General features: G+C 39.6%; 1 protein-coding gene and 1 long non-coding RNA gene across 2 annotated transcripts in view; one reads left to right on the top strand and one right to left on the bottom strand.

Moving 5' to 3' along the window:
• LOC143890115 (vesicle-associated membrane protein 721) overlaps positions 1-22,071 on the top strand; it is a 90,426-nt gene that overhangs the window by 50,805 nt on the left and 17,550 nt on the right. The gene's annotated exons all lie outside the window — the stretch shown is intronic.
• On the bottom strand, positions 7,051-8,633 carry LOC143891458 (uncharacterized). The gene is made up of 2 exons (XR_013255340.1): positions 8,395-8,633; positions 7,051-7,445 (listed from the first exon to the last, which is right to left on the bottom strand). It is a non-coding gene; the product is annotated as an uncharacterized LOC143891458 (long non-coding RNA).

Below are 22,071 nucleotides of genomic sequence, written 5' to 3' on the forward strand. Positions count from 1 at the left end.
AATTGTATTCATCGAGGTGATCATGTTTGTGATGTGAAAATAAAGTTTTCTTCTTAAATTTATACACTAGATGGCATAAATTTAGAGATTTTTGGTGTGAAGATTTGCTTTTTCTCTACACTCTTTAAAATTATTAGTCACTACCCTATGCTAAAAAATAAAAACCCTAACCGGCCCGACCTAAGAAACACTATCTTGGGTAGTGCCGGGTTTAGGAATCTCGGGTTTTCCTAAAATGAAATTAGAACCGACCCGACCAGTTGCAGCCCTATTAGGTAGTAGACTGGTGGACTGGAGGTGAGCGGTTTTGAAAGGTGGAGAAATACACACTAGTGGGTGAACAGTTTTGGGCCTCCAAGGGTTGCTAGAACTGATTGAAGAAACCAAGATCATGTTTTCACTCAGCTGTCAGATGTTGCAGTACCTAAACTGACACAGGTGGGGTCAGATATATATTCCATTTGCATGGATTTGGTATTTTTAAGGATCTCACTTTAGGGCTCTCTTTGTTTGTTGAGCACTTATTGCGAGTCCAAAACTGATCATTGGACTCAAATTTACGTGTAATTTTGAGTCAAACAATCAGTTTTGGACTCTCAATCAGTTCTCAAAATCCAAAGGTCTTGTTCATTTAAGATTACCAAACCGATTCTGCGTACCAAACCGATTATTGGACCCAGAATTACGTTTGAATTTGAGTGCAATAATCAGTTTGTCACTCACATTCGGTCATAATCTTAAGTGCCTGTTCGTTTGAGATTGTGACAACTAATTGTGAGCTCAAAACCTATTATTAGACTCAAAATTACATTAAAATTTGAGCCTGATAATAAGTTTGGGGCTTACAATCGGTTGTCACAATCTCAAACAAACAGGGCCTTTAAACAAACAGGGCCAAAACAATCAGGGATTAGAATTACATAGGGGTAGTTTCTGTTGTTGGGGAAGTCTTCTCTTATGGGGTATGGGGCCATCTTGTCCCCATTTTCCATGCAGGCTGCAGGGGCCACCTTGTCCCCTAATCTTACCTGTTTTCATGACTTCTTGTATTCAAATGCATGAGAGAGATCACTATTATCCCTGGGGAAGTGACATATTTGCCTCTTTTTTCCCTGGGACAGCGCCTTCTAGTGCATTTTGTACTGCCTTTTAGTCTTTTACACTACAAGCAGGTGGCCCAAGGTGAAAAGGGGGAGACTATATCATTTCCCTTATTCTGTTGAATAGAAATATTAAGCAATTTTGTTACAGTTCATTCCTACTTCAACAATTGAGATTTTTTTTTACAAGCATTGTTTTTACCATGGAAAATGATTATTGTATGGCTATCTGATGAAATAAAATCACTCTAAGGGGTGTGTTTTGGCCACCATGAAAAAAAATATAGGAAATGATATTTACGCCCCTTTTATCACCAGTGACACCCCGTGTCAGTGTACGTTGCAATCAAATCCACTGGATTTTTTCTGACATCAAGTGCATTAGCCCCCCTTTTGTCATTAATACACTGACACCGGGTATCCCTGGTGATCCAAAGGGGCGTAAATATCACATCCCAAAAATATTTGTGGGGCTAGTTGTGAGAGATAGGAATTTGGTTTTCACGAGTTTTTAGGGATTTTTTATGCTGTCTCCATTCCACAGCACACTTAATTCTCTCCTCCCTCCCTCGCCCTTCTTAGACAATTGGGCGTACAAATATTTCAATGAATAGTTTTTCATGGTTACCAAATGTGACCTAATTGTTCGAAGGTTAATGATAGTTTGCAGCGACAGCGGACCGGCGGTGACACTAACGAAAAATCTTTAGGTGGATGGAAAACAAGCCAAGGTGGAGATCGTTGGGAAGTTGCCTTGTTTCCTACACGTTGAGTGAGAAGCAAAAATAGAAAGTTGCCTTCATTCCTGATTACAGTGGGAAAGTATGCTGGTTTAGGTTTTTACAAAACCTAGGTATATAAAGATATTATATTCACGGCCAAAATTGTGGGAGGCTAAGGGGCAGCAAGAACGGGTTTTCTCTTTAGAGAGAGAGAGAGAGAGAGAGAGAGAGAGAGAGAGAGAGAGAGATGCTTCTTGGGGCTTTTTCTCGGGTTGCACTTATGTGCGGTCTTAATTGAAATGAGAAAGGGTTTGTGAGTTTGTAGGCTCATCTTGTTGTAATCCTTGTATTTTGATTTCTCATAGCGGAAATTGTGTTCTCGCCCATATCGTTCCCTAGGCACTATGCGAAAGTGGATCTCAACAGATCTCCAATCTCCACCAGCTAATCAATCTTTGAGACGTAGGCAATTTAGCCGAACCTCATAAGATATGGTGTTCATTTTGTGGTTTGTGTTTATTTTTATTTCTTCGTTTAGTTGTGCATGATCGAATCGGAATTGCCCTGTAGATTTTCTCAATAAATATGATTACCTCTCGCATGTGATATATTTACTTATTGGTTCTATGTAGTCATGATAGATGAACTGTTGGACAAATTAGATGTTATCCAGTATGGTCTGATATATGGCTTGATTGAATCCAGAAATTAGAAATGTAAATAAATCAGTACTTAGCTTTTGTAGAAAACATTTCTGTAAAACAGATCGAGAAGAAGAAGGCTGAGTCGTGCCACTGGTCACTCTCCTTAAGAATCGTATCCGCCCCCTACCGGTGCAAATCGGTATCCGCGAACCGATGCTCCAAGATAAAACAGCCAAAGTTGGCTCTAGTCTACGTGCACTCGCTGACTGGTCCACCCAGAATCACCGTAGAACTGTGCTCAGATCAGAACGGAGGAAAGGAAGAAGACAAGCAGAAACTTTGATGTTTTTTCTGTAAAAAACTATATCCTCCAATGGTGCTGTTCTCTTCTTTTTATAGATGAGAATATGACTGTTGGAGGATAATTAATCACCATTAAAAGACCAAAATATTTCTCTTTTAATCACCATTAAAAGACAAAAAACGTTTCTCTCTTAATCACCATTAAAAGACAAAAAACGTTTCTCTTTTAATCACCATTAAAAGACAAAAAACGTTTCTCTCTTAATCACCATTAAAAGACAAAAAACGTTTCTCTTTTAATCACCATTAAAAGACAAAAAACGTTTCTCTCTTAATCACCATTAAAAGACAAAAAACGTTTCTCTTTTAATCACCATTAAAAGATAAAAACGTTTCTCTCTTAATTACCATTAAAATACAAAAACGTTTCTCTTTTAATCACCATTAAAAGACAAAAACGGTTTTGGTTTTGAAAACACACCACAAGCACACTCACCAAGGTCTTGGGTTCAAGTCCCCACATATGCAAAAGTCTTTTGCTTTAAAACAAGAGAGGGAAACATAATTTGAATCTTCCCTCCAAATTTTTTAAACAAAAAGAAAAAGCATATTTGACTTTTCAAATCTTTTTATTATTTTGTTTAAAAATTCTAACAATCCCCCACAAGATTCAAAATACAGTTGAAAATTGAAAACGGAAGTATCTGAGCACATTAGAAAATAGAGTGGATTCATACCGGTGTCTTTTGGACTTCAACCGATATTTAAGATAAACAGATTACGTTACCGAGTATGGGTAGAGTTAGACTCCTTCAACCTTTCCTCGTGGGTGTAACTGACTAACCTGTTATCCACACTCTACATTTGATTCCTTGGTGATTCATTCACAGTTTTGGAACATTTTGGCCTTGTTCCCCTCTTGGTTCTCATGAATGTTCTAGAGAATTACTCGTTAAATTCTCAATAGGAAGCGGCCTTACCTCCACATTCACTTAGGTCAGTCATCAAGTATGCACTGCAAGTAACATACCACCCAATACAGGTTATGATCTGATTAAGAGTCTATAACTCATCCTCTCTCATTTGCAGTGAACACTATCTTTCATCATTTTGCATCTAGGAGTAGGGGGTGATAGTGTTAACAAACCATCCGGTGACTTGTTAGTACCCATTGAACCAAATTCCAGGGATCTCCTTTCACATTGGTTGGGTGTCCATCACTAATGATTCATGCCACGAGCTTTAACCCCATTCCTTGCGATGTCTCATAAACCACCTTGTTTATCTGTGGTTTTGTCAGAGGATCTGCCAGATTCCTCTCCGACCTTACAAAGTCGAGTGCTATTGTTCCCTTACTCAAGTATTGCTTTACCAAATTATGCCTTAGGCGAATATGCCTTCTTTTGCCATTATAGGTCTTATTTTTGGCCTGGGCTATAGCATTTTTTTGGCAGTCACTATATAGAAACACCGAGGGAACTGGCCTTGGCCATAAAGGCACATCTGCCATAAAATTCCTGAGCCATTCGGCTTCAGCTCCTGCTAGGGCTAAGGCTATAAATTCCGCTTCCATAGTGGAACTTGTACTACAAGTTTGTTTAACCGATTTCCAAGAAATCGCACCACCACCAAGGGTGAATAAGTACCCACTGGTATACCTTGATTCTCTCAATTAGAGATACATTAGCACAACGTAGCCTTCTTGAACAACAGGGCCCCCACAATTTGAACAATTACCTCTTAATTCTGAGTTACCAGGTACTACCCATCCCAATTTGATGTACACATGTACCTTTCGAGCAACAAACCATAAGTGAGTACATGGCATTTACATTTTAAGCCGCCATACTCCAAAAATTATGGTTAGCCTCCCATTCAAGAATTTAGAGTCATGTCCATACGATACTCATACGCAATTACATTCAATTATCCAATCTTTATATAAGTATTCTTACTTTCTACAACCTGCAGAATATGTATATATTAGGCACATAATGCATATATTGTTCAAATTTTGTTCCAATATGCAAAATCTACTTATTTTTCAAAAAAATATAGAAAAATTAGAATGACATTTTAACATGCATTATATTGATGAATTTCATCAATTCTTCTTTAGATGGAATAAATTAGTTAGGGTAATGCCAAACCCAATTTGGCTCTTAGAGTTCCCATGCCATAGTACATATAAAACATCATTTCCAATACATCAAGTTCCTTAACAAGAACAAGAACTTTAAACTTTGATACTATATAGCATTCCCATTCAAGTAATGCGGATTTTTTGTCATTGAAAATAAATCATTACTTATATTGCCATTAGATTCATTTACAAGCATTCAACAAGACATGCTTATCTCTTAAAGGCATTTTAGCAAACACTTGACAATCATCATTTTTTTTAACTATGTACCATTACCAAAACAAATGAGTGTCAAAACATTTAACTAGATAAATGGGTGTTGATATCAAAACATAGGCTACTGATTTTATGAGCCACCACAAACGGTCCAAATATCAAGCCCATATGATGATCAACCATGAATTCCCTTTTCTTTTATCAACAAACCAATAAAATTTCTTAAAACAGAAATTTAACATGTTGAGGCAATTGTATAAAGATACAATAAGAAAATCCATCATCAAAGCCAAACAAATATAATCTACTAGTTTAGGTGCCAATAACAATATTGAGTCATAAGGTACTCAACCTTTTAATTTGCCAAACCAAATAAGAAATGGGTTTTTGCAAATATAATCAGCATTATTCCAGTTTTCAAAATCAGCAGAATCTTCAGATGGTTTTGATTGTGTAAGAACAAAAGCGGCACCAATTTGTTGTAGAGCAAACAAGATCTGTTGTTTCCATCTTTTATAGTTCAATTTAGTAAAACGTTCGATCTTGGAAAAATCTGGAATGGTGTTGAGAATTCTGTTCACAACAGAGGTGCGAACAACCGTTGGATTGGAATTCTCAACAGAGATGGTATCAACAGAAGTTGGGTTCGGATTATCAGAAGCCATATGATCAGATTTGAAAAATTACGATTCTTAAGATTGTTGGACAAATTAGATGTTGTCCAGTAGGGTCTGATATATGGCTTGATTGAATCCAGAAATTAGAAATGTAAATAAATCAGTACTTAGCTTTTGTAGAAAACGTTTCTGTAAAACAGATCGAGAAGAAGAAGGCTGAGTCGTGCCACTGGTCACTCTCTTTAAGAATCGTATCCGCCCCCTACCGGTGCAAACCGGGATCCGCGAACCGATGCTCCAAGATAAAACAGCCAAAGTTGGCTCCAGTCCACGTGCACTCGCTGACTGGTCCACCCAGAATCACCGTAGAACTGTGCTCAGATCAGAACGGAGGAAAGGAAGAAGACAAGTAGAAACTTTGATATTTTTTTTGTAAAAAACTATATCCTCCAATGGTGCTGTTCTCTTCTTTTTATAGATGAGAATATAACTGTTGGAGGATAATTAATCACCATTAAAAGACCAAAACATTTCTCTTTTAATCACTATTAAAAGACAAAAAATGTTTCTCTCTTAATCACCATTAAAAGACAAAAAACGTTTCTCTTTTAATCACCATTAAAAGACAAAAAACGTTTCTCTCTTAATCACCATTAAAAGACAAAAAACGTTTCTCTTTTAATCACCATTAAAAGACAAAAACGTTTCTCTCTTAATTACCATTAAAAGACAAAAACGTTTATCTTTTAATCACCATTAAAAGACAAAAACGATTTTGGTTTTGAAAACACACCACAAGCACACTCACCAAGGTCTTGGGTTCAAGTCCCCACATATGCAAAAGTCTTTTGCTTTAAAACAAGAGAGGGAAAAATAATTTGAATCTTCCCTCCAAATTTTTTAAACAAAAAGAAAAAGCATCTTTGACTTTTCAAATCTTTTTATTATTTTGTTTAAAAATTCTAACATGAACCCATGTTTAAGGTCTTGATGGGTTAGCATGGTTTGTATATGGTGCACATGTACTCTTTTAGCTTCCCCTTGGAAAATAAATTTCCTTGGTCACTTGAAAAAATTGGTAGTCAATTGATTCAAGAAAGTGATCAAACGGGCAACCGATAAATCATCTGTTCGCGAGCGATTGCACCTTTAATTTGGTGCTTTAACTTGAAATTAGCTGAATATGTTGAACTGCTACCAGTTTTGGCACATTTGCACACACCATCAGCCAACAGTTTTGACACATTTACACACACCATCAGCCAACAGTCAGTCTCTCTCTCTCTCTCATATGCAACAAGAGTGTTCAAGCAAACCTTATGTATCTTATTCATAATTCACCCGTACATATTATATAGATATAGATAGTTCATACATCATACTACCAGTCTACCAACAACGATCATTATTGAGAATAATACAAGAGTGATCGCCCTTCAAGGTCTTAATCCCATACTCAAACATACCTTAAAAGTAACCTAAATGACAAGTAGCGCCTTTCCATCAGTTTGCATTGACCTGGATCTTCATCCCGGCCTCACAGTGGCCTGGAAGACTGCAGATGAAGAAGTTGGCCCCCTTCTTTAGACTGAACTTGTCGTTCCCACTCGTTGCAGCCTTAGATGTACCAGCCTTGCAACTTCTATACTCCCCAATATTAACTGGAACCACGTTATGTTGCCCAGCTGCGTAGTTGAATACTGCAGTAGACAAGGATCCTACAATTAGTAACTTTGGATTGGTCTGGAAATTATTTTCTTGAGGGAACATAATGAAATATTTAAGGGGCACATGTGTAGTATAAGCAAACCATTTTAAACCGTCAAGTCCTTGAAATAGGGGACATCTATCATGACTATATAGAGCCAAACAGGTAACTATATCAGAAGTGTGGCCCACTAAGTGTCGTTTAGGTGTGGAAATATAGCCATTGTAGGGGCTGTTAGGATATTAGGGAAAGTTTATATTGGAAATTTTTTTCCATGGAAAATGCATTTTCCAGCATTTGGTTAACTCATTTCACATGGAGTTTTTATTTTCTAAAATTGAAAAATTTCCATGTGTTCTAGGAAAATTGAAAACCTACTATTCCACAGAAAAATTTATTTTTCATAATTTTCGTTTTTGTAGATCCATCAGGCCCTGTTTTGAATTTTTAAGAGAAATATTTCTGACAGGAAAATTTTTCATTTTCCACAATTTAGTGGGTGATCATATGATTGTGGTTAAGAGGAATATTATCGTAAATTGAAGGACCTTTTTCCTGCAAAAGTGAAAATAAGGCTCTGTTCCTTTCAACGTAAAATGGGTGTAAATACAAATTTTGAAGTCACTTTTACACTTAAAAATGAGCATAAAATTTGTTTCACTTCCATTTTACGTTGAAAGAAGCAGAGCCTAAGGCCTTGTTCATCTTGCTGGAATTTTCTGGAAAAGTTTTGAAAGGAAAAAATATAACTTGAACCGACCCTATTCATATTTTATTCAGAGGGGCCTTTAATTTTACAATGATATCACTATAGTAATATCATTTCCCTCAAAATTGTGGAAAGGAAAAAAACTTTCCCAATAAAAATTTTCATCAGAAATGCTTTTCATGCAATCCAAACGGGGGAAATGAAAATAAGTGGGTACAAACAGGGAATATACCGAGAGTGTCCCCTACAGCCCTGGGTTTTGCATTAGCCCAATCTTCATATGAGACTGAGAAACCCCACCCTTGTGAGTCCCCAACCACATGGGTCGTGGAAGCACTTGTGCCACTCGACCAACATATTACTATGAAAGCAAGAAACACAGCCACTATGCAACTGCCTCTTCCCAGAGCCATTTCCTTTGCTTGGTTTCCTACTCTGAAGAGAAACTCAAGTATGATATTTATAAGGGATTGGAGGTGGGGGCTTTGTTAGTATTTCCAATATTTAAATTGATCTTTGCTTGATAGAGGAGGTCTCTTTCATTCTCATCTCATCCCTATGTGTACCCACTACTGCAAAAGGAACACTTTTGCATCTCTAAATCAAGAGATGATGAGAAATTATCACCTTAGGGATTATATCCTCTAATCTAATTTAATATAACAAATACAAAATCAATTCACATGTTAGAAGCGAGCCTCTAAACCATGATTTAGGCAGTGTTTGGCAACCATGAAAAATTATTCCATGGAATACTCGTTGGCTCAATTGTCTGAGAGGGGCAGCCCCAAACATGGCCTTAAGATTAAGAGATTATTTCATTGACGTTTACTTTATTTCCAACACGACCAATCTCCGATTTTCAGCACATAAAAAATAAGTAATTATTCAATCGCGAAGTTGATTTGGGGCTCTATAATAATGTTAAGATGATGATAAGAAAATAGTATTAGTGCAAATCCACAAGTTAGGCACGATTAGCAGGGCTAATGGGAAAAGAAAACAATTCAGATATCATTCTATGTGAGTAGATATGCATTTGCCTTAGCATCCGTATCAATCTTAAACATTAGTAAAATTGCTCGTGTGATTTGGCCACTTCGAGCACTTAAGACGAATCTTTTGTTTGACAAATAGGATCTAACCAATGTGTTGGGTGGTGATATTAAATCTAGGCTATATTTTGATACGAGACGCTCATTTTTCTTGTCTTTTAGTATTTACTTGTCATGTAAGTGCTTTTTGGGAACCGTAAAACCTTTTAACAGCTCTTTAAATACTAAAAAACAAGAAAGATGAGCATCTTGTATCAAAAATGTTTGTGTTGAAATCATTTCCCTTTGTTTATTGTAAGAAGGATGAGATGTATTACCGTGATGGGATTTTGCTCAATTTCTTGTCATGTGAAAAGCTCTTGTGAGGCCAAAAGTCAAAATGACCCACTTGATATTAGGGAAATGATATCAGCACAAATATATTTTGATATTTGCACGAATCTCGCTGTCTTTTCTTCTTTAATTGGCTCGTGAGAGCTTCATGAGAAATGTAGACGGCTCTTTAAATACTAAAAGACAAGATGGGTTAGTAAAAATATCAAAATATGATTGTGTTGATATCACTTACATTATTGTTTTGACGCTGCAGCTTCTAGTGCAAGGAAATGCAAAAAACAAAATAGGGTTTTTGCTCTTGGAGAAGCTAAGTTTGCATCTCTGTCTTCTGTGTGTAACTTGTTGCTGCCATTTTTTCTCATAGACATAGCTCATGGTTGACAACGTTAAATCTATAGTCTGATTTGTGTGAGTTGCATTTGTTTATTCATTGAAATATATCCCTTAAGATTTGTTTATTCGCTAACCAACAAATTATCTCCCTTAAGATTGTTTTACGAGAGGATCAGCGGATGAACTATTGGGATCATCAAACAAGTGGAACGGAGCTGCAATTTCCTTAAATTTTTTCTTGGAAAAGAAGACTGACACCGAATCCACTCTTTAAATGTAAAATTTTTATTGAAATTTTTTATGTAAGAAAACAATTTTTTGATCATATGTCAACTCATTTTTCATGGATTTTTTTTTTCAAAATATAAAATTCCAAGGAAAATTACAAATTTACCAGTCCCTACGAATACACACAACGACCTACTCACCACGGGTATCAGTTAAGTCGGGGGTGGGATTCGAACACTCGTCAATAGGGAGCAAACCCATGACTTTATGCCGAAGAGCCAACGCCTCGGTGGGTTACAATGATCCAGATGTGGTTCCACTTAGTTGCCCCTAACTGGCTAACTCAACCTAAATATTTAGTAATCTAAAGTCAAGAGACCCCAACAAAATGTACGCTTCTAAGGGCAATCAGATGGATTTACAAACTCTTATTAACAATATAAAAATGATAAAAGGTGTAGATCAGGAATAGAGGAAACAAAGAAAAAAAAACAAACCCTAAAAATTGAATTTGGTAAAATATTATTGTAAAAAGTAAAAAATGAGAAATATATTATTTTCTCATCATGGTATTTTGAGCAGTCTCTTATTTAGACTATAAAGGATTGCTCCAACACCAATGTCAATATTTAAATTTCTTTCTTACTACAATAATGACAGCAAAGTAACAACCTATATAAGAAGTTAATCCTTTTCTTCCCATTCATTGTGGACTAAACATTAGATTTATTAGGGCCTTATTCGGTCATTACTGTCATCTACAATTAAGGCAGTGATAAATTCGCCCCCTTGAAAGAAGAATACATCCCCTTTTGACAGAAAACGTTACGTTTTAATGCTCTGGAGTTAACCCTAGCTCATATCCTAACGATTTCTGTTAGAGGGGGTGTATTCTTCTATTTAGGGGGTGAATTTATCACTGCCCTAAAATTATTTTTTAAGTTAATCTTGTTTGCAAATGGACATTAAAACCTCTTTAGAGACAGTTAAGCATACAATTTCCAAAACTACTAATGCATTATTTCCAAATAATGCAAAATGTATTGAGGTATCCAAAGCCAAAGAGGCCCCCTTAAGAAATGAGGAAGCTAAAAAATAGGAAGAGATATATCCACCCCCTTTTCTTCCCAAACCACTCCTCTCTAGTGTATTTATGACTCTTCTTTTTACGCTACAAATGCATTATTTCCAAAATCGGGTTCGACGGATTGAATTAGGGTTGAGAGATTTAAAGGTGGGTTAGGTTAGGGTTAACCCTCGTCAACCCGAGGTTTGGATTGATTAAGGTAGTTGTGTTAGAGCTTGGGATTGGTTAACCCGGCCCAACCTGCCTTGCACTCCTAATCATCTTTTCTTCCAAAGATTGCACCGTATAGATATCAATTGCTCCCCTACCATAGCTGCAAAAGCAAATAAAGATAATAAAATAAGGGAGATGATATTTTCACTCTCCCTGCATTATGTGCACGCCCTCCTTAAAACCTGATTTGATGTGAAAATTGGGCAACTTTATGTCAAATCACATTATAAAGGGAGCGTGCAAGTAATGTAGGGGGGTGAAAATATCATCACCCTAAAATAAGGCAAAGGAGAAGAAAAACGAAGGACTCGTAGGCACTTGGCAGTTGAGACTTGAGATCATAGCTGCTCTCATCCTTATGATTTTTGTTTATTCAAAAGCAAAAAGAATCGAAAAAAAATCTGTAACGTTTAAGTCCCGGGATTCGAGTGGCACACATCCCTCTTGGTTGACAATGCGTGTAACGAATGACCACTTTGAAATGACAAAATACCCTAGTCATTTTTTTAGGATTAGCCCATATTTATCAGCACTACTGTATTTTGATGAGGGCACTCACTTTATTAAAAGTATGGTATGGCTCGCATCATAGGATGATCCAAACCGTTCATTAGATGGGCCACAGGCTAAATAGGTTGTGCGGCGAAAATTATTTCCATAGGTTGATCCTAACCCTATGATCTGAATGTTAGAGCATGTAAAATTCCAAATATTTTGAAAGTTATGACCGAAACAGTGGGACTCGCGAGAGTTAGGATCAACCTATGGAAATGATTTTCGCCGCACAACCTATTTAGGCTCTGGCCCATCTAATGGATGGTTTGGATCATCCTATAGTGCAAGCCATACCGTACTTTTACTAAAGTGAGGAGTGCCCTCATCAAAATACAGTAGTGCTGATAACATTTTCCAAAATATAATAGGGGCACATGGCCTATTGCCTCGTGCATGGTGTTAGGGTATGTTGATCTCATATGGGAATGCAGATCTCCCTAAACATAATACAGATTAAAAAAAGAGCACCAAAAAATAGTAAATGAACAAAAGGGAGAAGAGAACAAGAGGAGCTAAACTATGGCCTGGAATACCCTAAAGTTTCCACGCAGAAGACTCGCCAAAGATCAAACCTAATCCATGTAAAGAATCTTTTGCCAACTTATTCAATATTTCGAGATGGGTGATTTGGTCATTGTGGAAAATCAGGACTATGAACATGGATTCCCTAAAAAATGATCTTGAAGATACAAGCATGATGCATAGCTGGCTCACCCACTTGTGTTATCTAAGAATTGACAAAACCCTAATAAGGACACATTTTGTGCAACTTTTTCTAGCACCTAACCCTAATAAGGTCTCTCTTCCACACTAGTATTCCAAACCCTCACATGTATAAATACTTCACTCCTCTCCCAGGCAAGGGAGCCTAGGGTATACTGATCTGCTTTGCTACTTGCTTGACATGGCGCGTCTCCTCCTAGTATTTGCTGTTTTCTTATTCCTTGTTAGCTTCATCCATTCATCCTGGCTAACGGGCCGACCACTTCCCCAACAGGGGACTTCCCTTCCGCTCGATGGAAGGATCACAGGTGGTGGTGGTGGTGGTGGTGGTGGGGGTGGGGGAGGGACTAGTTCTGGTAGAGGAAGTGGGTCCGGGTCCGGGTTTGGTAGTGGTAGTGGGTCAGGTGTAGTGGGGAGTGGGGGAAGTCGCACCGGAGGTGGTGGTGGTGGCGGAGGAGGTGGAGGAGGGCGTGGTGATCATGGTGGGAGTGGAGGTGGTTTTGGTAGTGGAGGTGGCTATGGATCAGGCAGTGGGGGAAATGGAAATGGAAATGGTGGTGGCGTGGCAGAGCCATCGGACGTGGAACGTGGTGGAATCCCTTGAGAGCGAAAGAGTGGAGATCCCTTATCTCTCTCAGTAGATGGAGATAAGAACTTGTTAAGGAACTGTTTAATCCACATTTTCTCCCTATGTCTTTTAAAGGCAAATAATGTAATGTGGCTGGATAAATAATGACAAATAAAATTTGTACTTGCTTGAAAATGCCATGTCTCTGCATTAGTATATCTTCTTTTAAAAAAACAATCGTGTGGGACATTGTGGGTTCAAGTCCACTGTTATCGGTTCTCTTTGTATTATTTGCATATTTAAAGATTGAGCCTCTAGCTCAATAGCCAAGGCTTTGTTCCTCAACCTGGATTTCCAAGGTTCAATCTCACCTTAGTAGCTTTCCTGTATCCTACCAAGAAAATGTAAAGCTTCTTTAGAAGGCATAATTTGTGGTTTCGAAAGTGTAGGAAGACATGACCGTGGACAGAAGTCCCTAATGCCTAGGGGTGTCATGGACCCATACGGTCTGAGATCTAAGGGATAACAGCGGACTTGGATTGTGCATTTTCAGGATTGTAAAATCCAGGTTTTAGCTTATAAAATCTAGGTTTAGCCTGTAAAATCCTGGATTATAAAATCCATGTATCACTGCCCTTTGGTTGTTACCTTTAAAAAAAATTGGCCCCGGCCACCACAAATCTTTTTGGGTAGATCAAAGGTTCAGATTATCCAACATGTGGGAGCAACTGAGCATGGTGTTATGGTGGTGGACTACTAAATAAAACTTATAAAGTCCAGCCCCTAATTTTATTTTTATTTTTTATTTTTATCTTTTTCTAAATATGAATTCATTTCAGCAAACCAAAATATCTCTCCTTTTGATTCATTATTTTCCTACCACATTTTTATTAAAAATTTCTGTAAAAAATATTGATTTATTTTCTGTAATCATATTCATCCTTTACGTAGATAGGAAATTATCTTGATAGAAGAAATGCATTACCCAAGTCGGATATTATCTCGATAGAAAATGTAATAAGATATTATCCACCTAGGAAATGCGATATGATATCACCTAGGACATAACCTCAGTAGGATATTATATCCCGATATAAGATATTTACTTTGATAGAAAACATGCATTTTCTTCTCTACTCCTCTCCCATTTTCTTGGTGTAAGAGGCAACTGGTATAAGCCATTGTCGAAAGAAGATATCATCCATTAAATAGAGGACGGCTAAACATGAACGGAGACATCATCCGTTAAATAGAGGACGGCTAAAAAGAAAAGGAAAAAAAAAATATATGAAAGATAAAAATAAGAAATATATTCATTTGACAACAATTGGTATCAGAGCCACTTCTATTATTTAGGAAGAAGCTTTGATACCAATTGCGGCATATATTATATTTCCCATTACATTATTTAATGAAAACTACCTCTACTAATATAACTTGCCCAAATTCTTTTCCTGATTCGATGTGGGACTACACAAGACTAGGGTTTTTTATTCAGCATGGTACCTTTTGATACATATTTTAAAAAGAACAGTCATCTATTGAGATTTTCTTGAACAGGCGTTGTTTTTTCCAAGGAAAATGATTATTTCACGGCATGAAACCATTGCCAAGTGTATGATGATTAGGTCCGCAAATCTTATTGGCCATTAAGGTTTATTTTACCCTGGTCCAACAGATGACTCTAGATCCTTGATCAAGGTTTATAAAGCACACTTCCATAATGTTTTTTTTTAAGCGACAGAGCTTTATAAAAGGGGGAACAAACTCTAAACCGAGAAGGTTGGGAATTGTATCATATCAAACGGGTGGGTCGGGCCGGGTCAACCCGCGGGTGATGCGGGTGCGGGTCACACGGGTCGGGTCAGGAGATGACCCGCATTTTTGCGGGTCAGAATTTAGGTGACCCGCGCGGCCCGCGGGTGGGCCGGGTCAACCCGCGGGTCACCCCCAAATTCAAACAGTTGTTTATTTTTGAAAATGTTATCACTGGGTTTTGATGAGGGGGGTATGGCCGGCACCGTGGGATGATCCAAACTGTCCATTAGATGGCCCACAGCCTAAATAGGTTGTGCCCCAAAAATCATTTCAATAGGTTGATCCTAACCCTCTGATCTATAGAGGGTTAGGATCAAGTGATCAACCCTCTAACATTCAAATTGGAGGGTTGGGATCAACCTATGGTGCTAGCCACAACCTATTTATATTATATGGTGCCAGCCATAACCTATTCAGGCATCAAACCCTTAAAAAATAGATTAGCATGACAAAATCACCATCCTTTACATTAGAAAAAAGCCATCTAACTAGATTAGCATAACAAAATCACCACCCTTAAAAAAGCCAAGTGACTTGCGGGTGCCCGCGGGTTGACCCGACTCGACCCCTGTTTTTGCGGGTTGGGTCACCCGCGGGTTAGTTTTGACGGGTCACTAAAACTCAGACCCGTGCCCGCAAATTTGGGGGTGGGTCGGGTCGCTTTTGCCAGGTCTAATCATAATATAACTAGCAAAAAACCCCGTGCGATGCACGGGCCGACAAAGAACTGTACAAACCACAAGGTTGATCTAAACCGTCCATGTGATGAAACACAACATAAATAGTTGTGCCCGTAAAATAATTTCCATAGACTGATCCTAGCCCTCCAATTTATAGAGTTTTCCATAATTGTTGTTCCTCTTAAGGTGCCCAGAATTTCTCAATATTTTTACAGGTGTCCTACATTCGCAATATCAAACTTTCCATAATTTGACCCGCACATAGTGAATAAGGAAAAGTAGTTTTTTCGTCATCGTTAGGGGTGCAACTTGGGTCTCCACCCGACCCAACCTGAGGAACCCATATTTTCCAACCCAACCCGACTGGGTTTAACCTGACCCAACCCGATTTGCAATTTCCTCAACTCGATCCAACCCGATTTCCAATTAGGGTTGGGTTGGGTCGGCCTGACCCGATTTGATATGGTACCAATTGTTGACCACCTCAACTCAATCCGGGTTGTTTTGCATTTTGAGAACCAATAGTGAGTCACCAATAATAAGTTTTTAACTCACAATTGGTTCTCAAAATTCAAACCAAACAGGGACTAACAATTAACAAAGGAAAATGTTATCTGCACCTCTATATTTTGATGATCACACTCCTCACTTTATTAAAGTACGGTATGGCCCACACCATAGGATTATCCAAATCGTCCATTGTGGACTGTGGAGACTATTTCAATGTTGAAAATGAAAAACACATATACAGAACTTCTTTAGATGGAACCCAAATTCGGGTTTCGGGTTGGGTCGGGTTGCTCAACAGCCCAACCCGACCCGACCCGATTTCGAATTCGGGTGGATTTTTTCCAACCCAACCCAACTCGATTTGCGAAAAGATTAACCCGACCCGACCCAACCCAAATTCAGGTTGAACCCGTCGGGTTCGGGTTGAACCAGACCCGCGTGGGAACATCCAAGTAACAACGATGGTTCAAAATTATATATAGTGCTAATGTCCTCACTATCATATTTTATAATGGCACTACTCACTGTATTTTGATGATCGCACTCCTCACTTTATTAAAATGTACGGTATGGCCCGTACCATAGGATGATCCAAACCGTCCATTAGATGGGCCACTGCCTACATAGGTTGTGCCCCAAAAATAATTTTCATAGGTTGATCCGAACCCTCGGATCTATAGAGGGTTATAGGTTGATCCCAACCGTCCATTTGATGGAACAAAACATTAATCGGTTGTGCCTTTAAAATCATTTCCATAGGTTGATCCTAGCCCTCCAATCGATATAGGTTGATCCTAGCCCTCCAATTGGTAGAGGTTTCCATAATTGTTGTTCCTCTTCAGGTGGCTGGAATCCGTCAATATTTTGCAAGTGTCCTCCCATGCGTAATATAAGGTAGTTCTTTCGTCGTCATATGTCTCTACCTCTTCTTGGTAGTTTTTTTCCGTAATTGTCATAGATAGGTACCATATGTCGGTACTTTTCGTATGTTGTGGAACCCGATCCGGGACGGGCGTGGAGGACGGGCCCCCGCGCGAGTCTCTCTAGATCGTCCACGTGAAGGAGAGCCCCACCAAGGAACTCTCGAAAGAGTGCCCCTCACAGCATGAGCGGCGATGTAAAGTGAGATACCTCTCGATTCGGGGACTAGCCCAGATTCGAGGCGTACCTTAAACAAAGAAGAGTCGCCATCCAAGGAAGTGGGCCCTGGATCCCATGCTGTGCTCTGTTGCAACGGATAACCAGAGATATAAAATAGGGTTCGTGCCTGATGACGAATGGGGAAGGGATTAGGCGCCCCCAATTCGCCCAAGTGCTAGCACCTGGTCTCTTATGCCATTTATTATTAATTTTGAAGAGTTTTGGGCGAAAACCATGCGAAATGGGAACGAATATCTCCGAGATAACGTCTAGCTAATCATGCATGTCTCGGAGATGAATAAGAAGCACACACAAAAGAAATGAAAGATATGTCGCCTAAGAATAGCTAGGTTATGAGTGCCATGCCTAATTGGTGTCTAAGTTCTGGTGGACAAGCACATGCATGTTACAGCTAAAGGTATAGGATCTGTACATAAAAATAAGAAAACACAGCATAACACACAACACAACACGACTCGACACACGACCCGACACGACAAACCCTAGACTCTAATGCAATACTTGACTCGGACCAGGATGGCCATTCATCCTAGCTGCACTACGTATCCCGGCCTCGGGAAGAATCAGAGCAAACGTAGTTCGGTGTCCTATGCTAAACCACAATGCCTAAACCTCTAGGACCGCTATCCTAGACTCGATCAACTAGACTCGACTAGTTTTTAAAGCTTTTTGTGCGATTGCTTAAATTCAAGTGGATTGTAATTTTTAGGACTCTCTATATGTCCTAACTAATGCAAGTTGATTAGCCTTAAGCTAATGCAGGTGGGCCCTACATCCTATGTGTATCTAGGCTGTGCATTCTAAGGAAAACCATGGGTTGACTATATGCTTCCTAGTCTAGCCATCGGTTCGACTAAATGTCTAACCGATCGACTTGAGGCCTCCTAACTCTAGGGACACTCACACGACAGGACACACCATATCAATACAAATCAGGACCGACTCCTAACTCTAAAACACCCTAAATATCTAGGACAGACTCCTAACTCTAGGGGAAGATCTTTTTTTTTGAAAAGGTTTTGAAGTTTTTTGTATTTTTTTGGAATTTTTTTGAAGTTGTGAAAATTGTGAAAGTTGTGAGAAATATTTACAAAAAAGGTGTCTAAAAATGGTGTAAAAAAGAGTGAAAGTGAAAATAATGGTGACTGCACTCAGGATGCCAGCAGCACGCCTGAGCTGCCTACGTACCCCTCAGCTAGGGATCAAGCCATCCGTAGTTCGGACTGAATTCCTAACTACTCTGCACATGACTCAAGATTTTTTGAAATTTTGATTTTTAAAATGTTTTTGGATTTTGAATTGTTTTTGAGATGTTTTTGAATTTTCAAGTGTTTTTTGGAATGTTTTTGTTGTTTTCAAGTATTTTTGAAATGTTTTTGTTGTTTTTTTGACACCAGAGAATAAAATCCTATCATAATAAGGGTAGGGAGACTTCTGGAATCCCGCAAAGGTTGGACATCATCCTATACTTTGCGGGGGAACGAACAGGAAAATAACTCGGCAAGGGTTGGACAGCATCCTATACCTTGCCGGAGCGGGTAAAGATCACGACTTGATGAGAGGATGGACAGAATCCTAACCCCTATGATGATAGGAAAAATTCCTGGACTGACTGAAGGACTGACTCTCAAACTGGAAATTCTAAAAAATATATGCTAATGAGACAAGGCATGTCTCTTAAAGAGATGGAGGACAAATAAGGGTGTTAACACCATTTGCAAGAGGGTTGCACATACCAAAATGAAATGGGTTGCCATTATTAAAGTGAAGAGGGCTGTACAAACCAAAATGAAATGGGTTGCCATTATTAAAGTGAAGAGGACTGACAATATCAAGATGAGGGGGCTGACATATATATATAAAAAGAAAAATGAGGTGGCTGCCAATACAGAGTCGGTATGCTTGTGTGGGGCCCGCTGGCATTGGGTCCCGCTACTAGTGGGGCCCGCTGGTGTGGGGCCCGCTGATGTGGGACCCGCTTATGGTCAAAGAGAGAATAAGGACGGTCATCATTTCCCTTGTTTTTAAATTGCATGTAATGAGTATGTTTTGATTTTTTTTATGGCATCCAATGCATTTGATTATTGTTTTTTATTTTTTTTGCAAAAATATAAGGGAATTTGGGGAGACAAGAGGGGGACAAAAAAATTCTCATTTCTCCCCTCATGATGACTCATGATGGGTCTTCTCTCGCGAAGAAGAAAAACCAGAAAAAAAAAGAGGCAGAAGAAACCAAAAAAAAAGAAAAGAAAAGAAGGGAGAACGAGAGAGAGGACAGTGAAAAAAACCAGAGGAGGGAACCAGAGAGGAAAAAAAGAAAAACCAGAGGGAAGAGAAAAAAAAAAAAACAAAAAAAGAGAAAGAGGAGAGAGAGAGAGAGAAAGAGAGAATTGCAGAGGGAGAGAGCTCATCATCTCCGGCAAATCCGCCGGAGATCCAACCTTCATCTCCTCTTCCCTCACCGGCCGCCACCACCGCCTTCTCCGGCAACCTCTACACCTCCAATCCTACGGCTTCCATTTTCTCCGGCCGTGTTCTGATCGTCTTCCCCCATTTTCCTCCGGCCTTTTCTGCAAATCTGAGATTCATTTTTTTTCGATCTAAGCTCCGATCTGAGATCCTTCTCTGATACTTCTCCGATCCATCTCCGATTCATTTCTTTTGTGTGTGCTTCTTATTCATCTCCGAGACATGCATGATTAGCTAGACGTTATCTCGGAGATATTCGTTCCCATTTCGCATGATTTTCGCCCAAAACTCTTCAAAATTAATAATAAATGGCATAAGAGACCAGGTGCTAGCACTTGGGCGAATTGGGGGCGCCTAATCCCTTCCCCATTCGTCATCAGGCACGAACCCTTTGTATCTCTGGTTATCTGTTGCGACAGAGCACAGCCTGTGGACCCCGATCCCGAGACAGGACGGGCGTGGAGGACGTGCCCCCGCGCGAGTCTCTCTAGATCGTCCACGTGAAGGAGAGCCCCGCCAAGGAACTCTCGAAAGAGTGCCCCTCACAGCATGAGCGGCGATGTAGAGTGAGATACCTCTCGATTCGGGGACTAGCCCAGATTCGAGGCGTATCTTAAACAAAGAAGAGTCGTCATCCAAGGAAGTGGGCCCTGGATCCCATGCTGTGCTCTGTCGCAACAGATAACCAGAGATACAAAGGGTTCGTGCCTGATGACGAATGGGGAAGGGATTAGGCGCCCCCAATTCGCCCAAGTGCTAGCACCTGGTCTCTTATGCCATTTATTATTAATTTTGAAGAGTTTTGGGCGAAAATCATGCGAAATGGGAACGAATATCTCCGAGATAACGTCTAGCTAATCATGCATGTCTCGGAGATGAATAAGAAGCACACACAAAAGAAATGAATCGGAGATGGATCGGAGAAGTATCAGAGAAGGATCTCAGATCGGAGCTTAGATCGAAAAAAAATGAATCTCAGATTTGCAGAAAAGGCCGGAGGAAAATGGGGGAAGACGATCAGAACACGGCCGGAGAAAATGGAAGCCGTAGGATTGGAGGTGTAGAGGTTGCCGGAGAAGGCGGTGGTGGCGGCCGGTGAGGGAAGAGGAGATGAAGGTTGGATCTCCGGCGGATTTGCCGGAGATGATGAGCTCTCTCCCTCTGCAATTCTCTCTTTCTCTCTCTCTCTCTCCTCTTTCTCTTTTTTTGTTTTTTTTTTTTTTCTCTTCCCTCTGGTTTTTCTTTTTTTCCTCTCTGGTTCCCTCCTCTGGTTTTTTTCACTGTCCTCTCTCTCGTTCTCCCTTCTTTTCTTTTCTTTTTTTTTGGTTTCTTCTGCCTCTTTTTTTTTCTGGTTTTTCTTCTTCGCGAGAGAAGACCCATCATGAGTCATCATGAGGGGAGAAATGAGAATTTTTTTGTCCCCCTCTTGTCTCCCCAAATTCCCTTATATTTTTGCAAAAAAAATAAAAAACAATAATCAAATGCATTGGATGCCATAAAAAAAATCAAAACATACTCATTACATGCAATTTAAAAACAAGGGAAATGATGACCGTCCTTATTCTCTCTTTGACCATAAGCGGGTCCCACACCAGCGGGCCCCACACGAGCGGGTCCCACATCAGCGGGCCCCACACAAGCGGGTTCCACACAAGCGGGCCCCACACAAGCGGGTCCCATATCAGCGGGTCCCACATCAGCGGACCCCACATCAGCGGGCCCCACACAAATGGGTCCCACATCAACGGGCCCCACATTCATTCATTTTCCGTCTGACCTCGGGATTTCATTCGAATACGCGGGTTTAGGGTCCTGTCAAAATAGGGCGTCTACACTTAGCTCGTTCGCTAGGCAAACGTGGTCGGATCTTGACAAAATTTCACAGGGACCTTGGTGGGACCCTAAGCTAGCTCAGGGTGCAATTTGGGACCCCAACTCACTGATTTGACGAGACTCGCACAGACAACGCAAACTTGGGTCTGGTCAAAATGGGGTGTCTACATATGTAGATTACGATTTACCCTCAAATAATTTCTCATGGAGATAGATGTTAGATATCAGCAAAGGGGTTAATGGCCGACAAAGAACTGTACAGACCACATCATAGGTTGATCCAAACTGTCCATGTGATGGAACACAACATCAATAGGTTGTGCGCGTAAAATCATTTCCA

The sequence above is a fragment of the Tasmannia lanceolata genome, unplaced genomic scaffold (assembly GCF_043159265.1).
Source record: "Tasmannia lanceolata isolate RefF3 unplaced genomic scaffold, GAP_Taslan_0.1 ptg000013l, whole genome shotgun sequence".
NCBI classification, from domain to species: domain Eukaryota; kingdom Viridiplantae; phylum Streptophyta; class Magnoliopsida; order Canellales; family Winteraceae; genus Tasmannia; species Tasmannia lanceolata.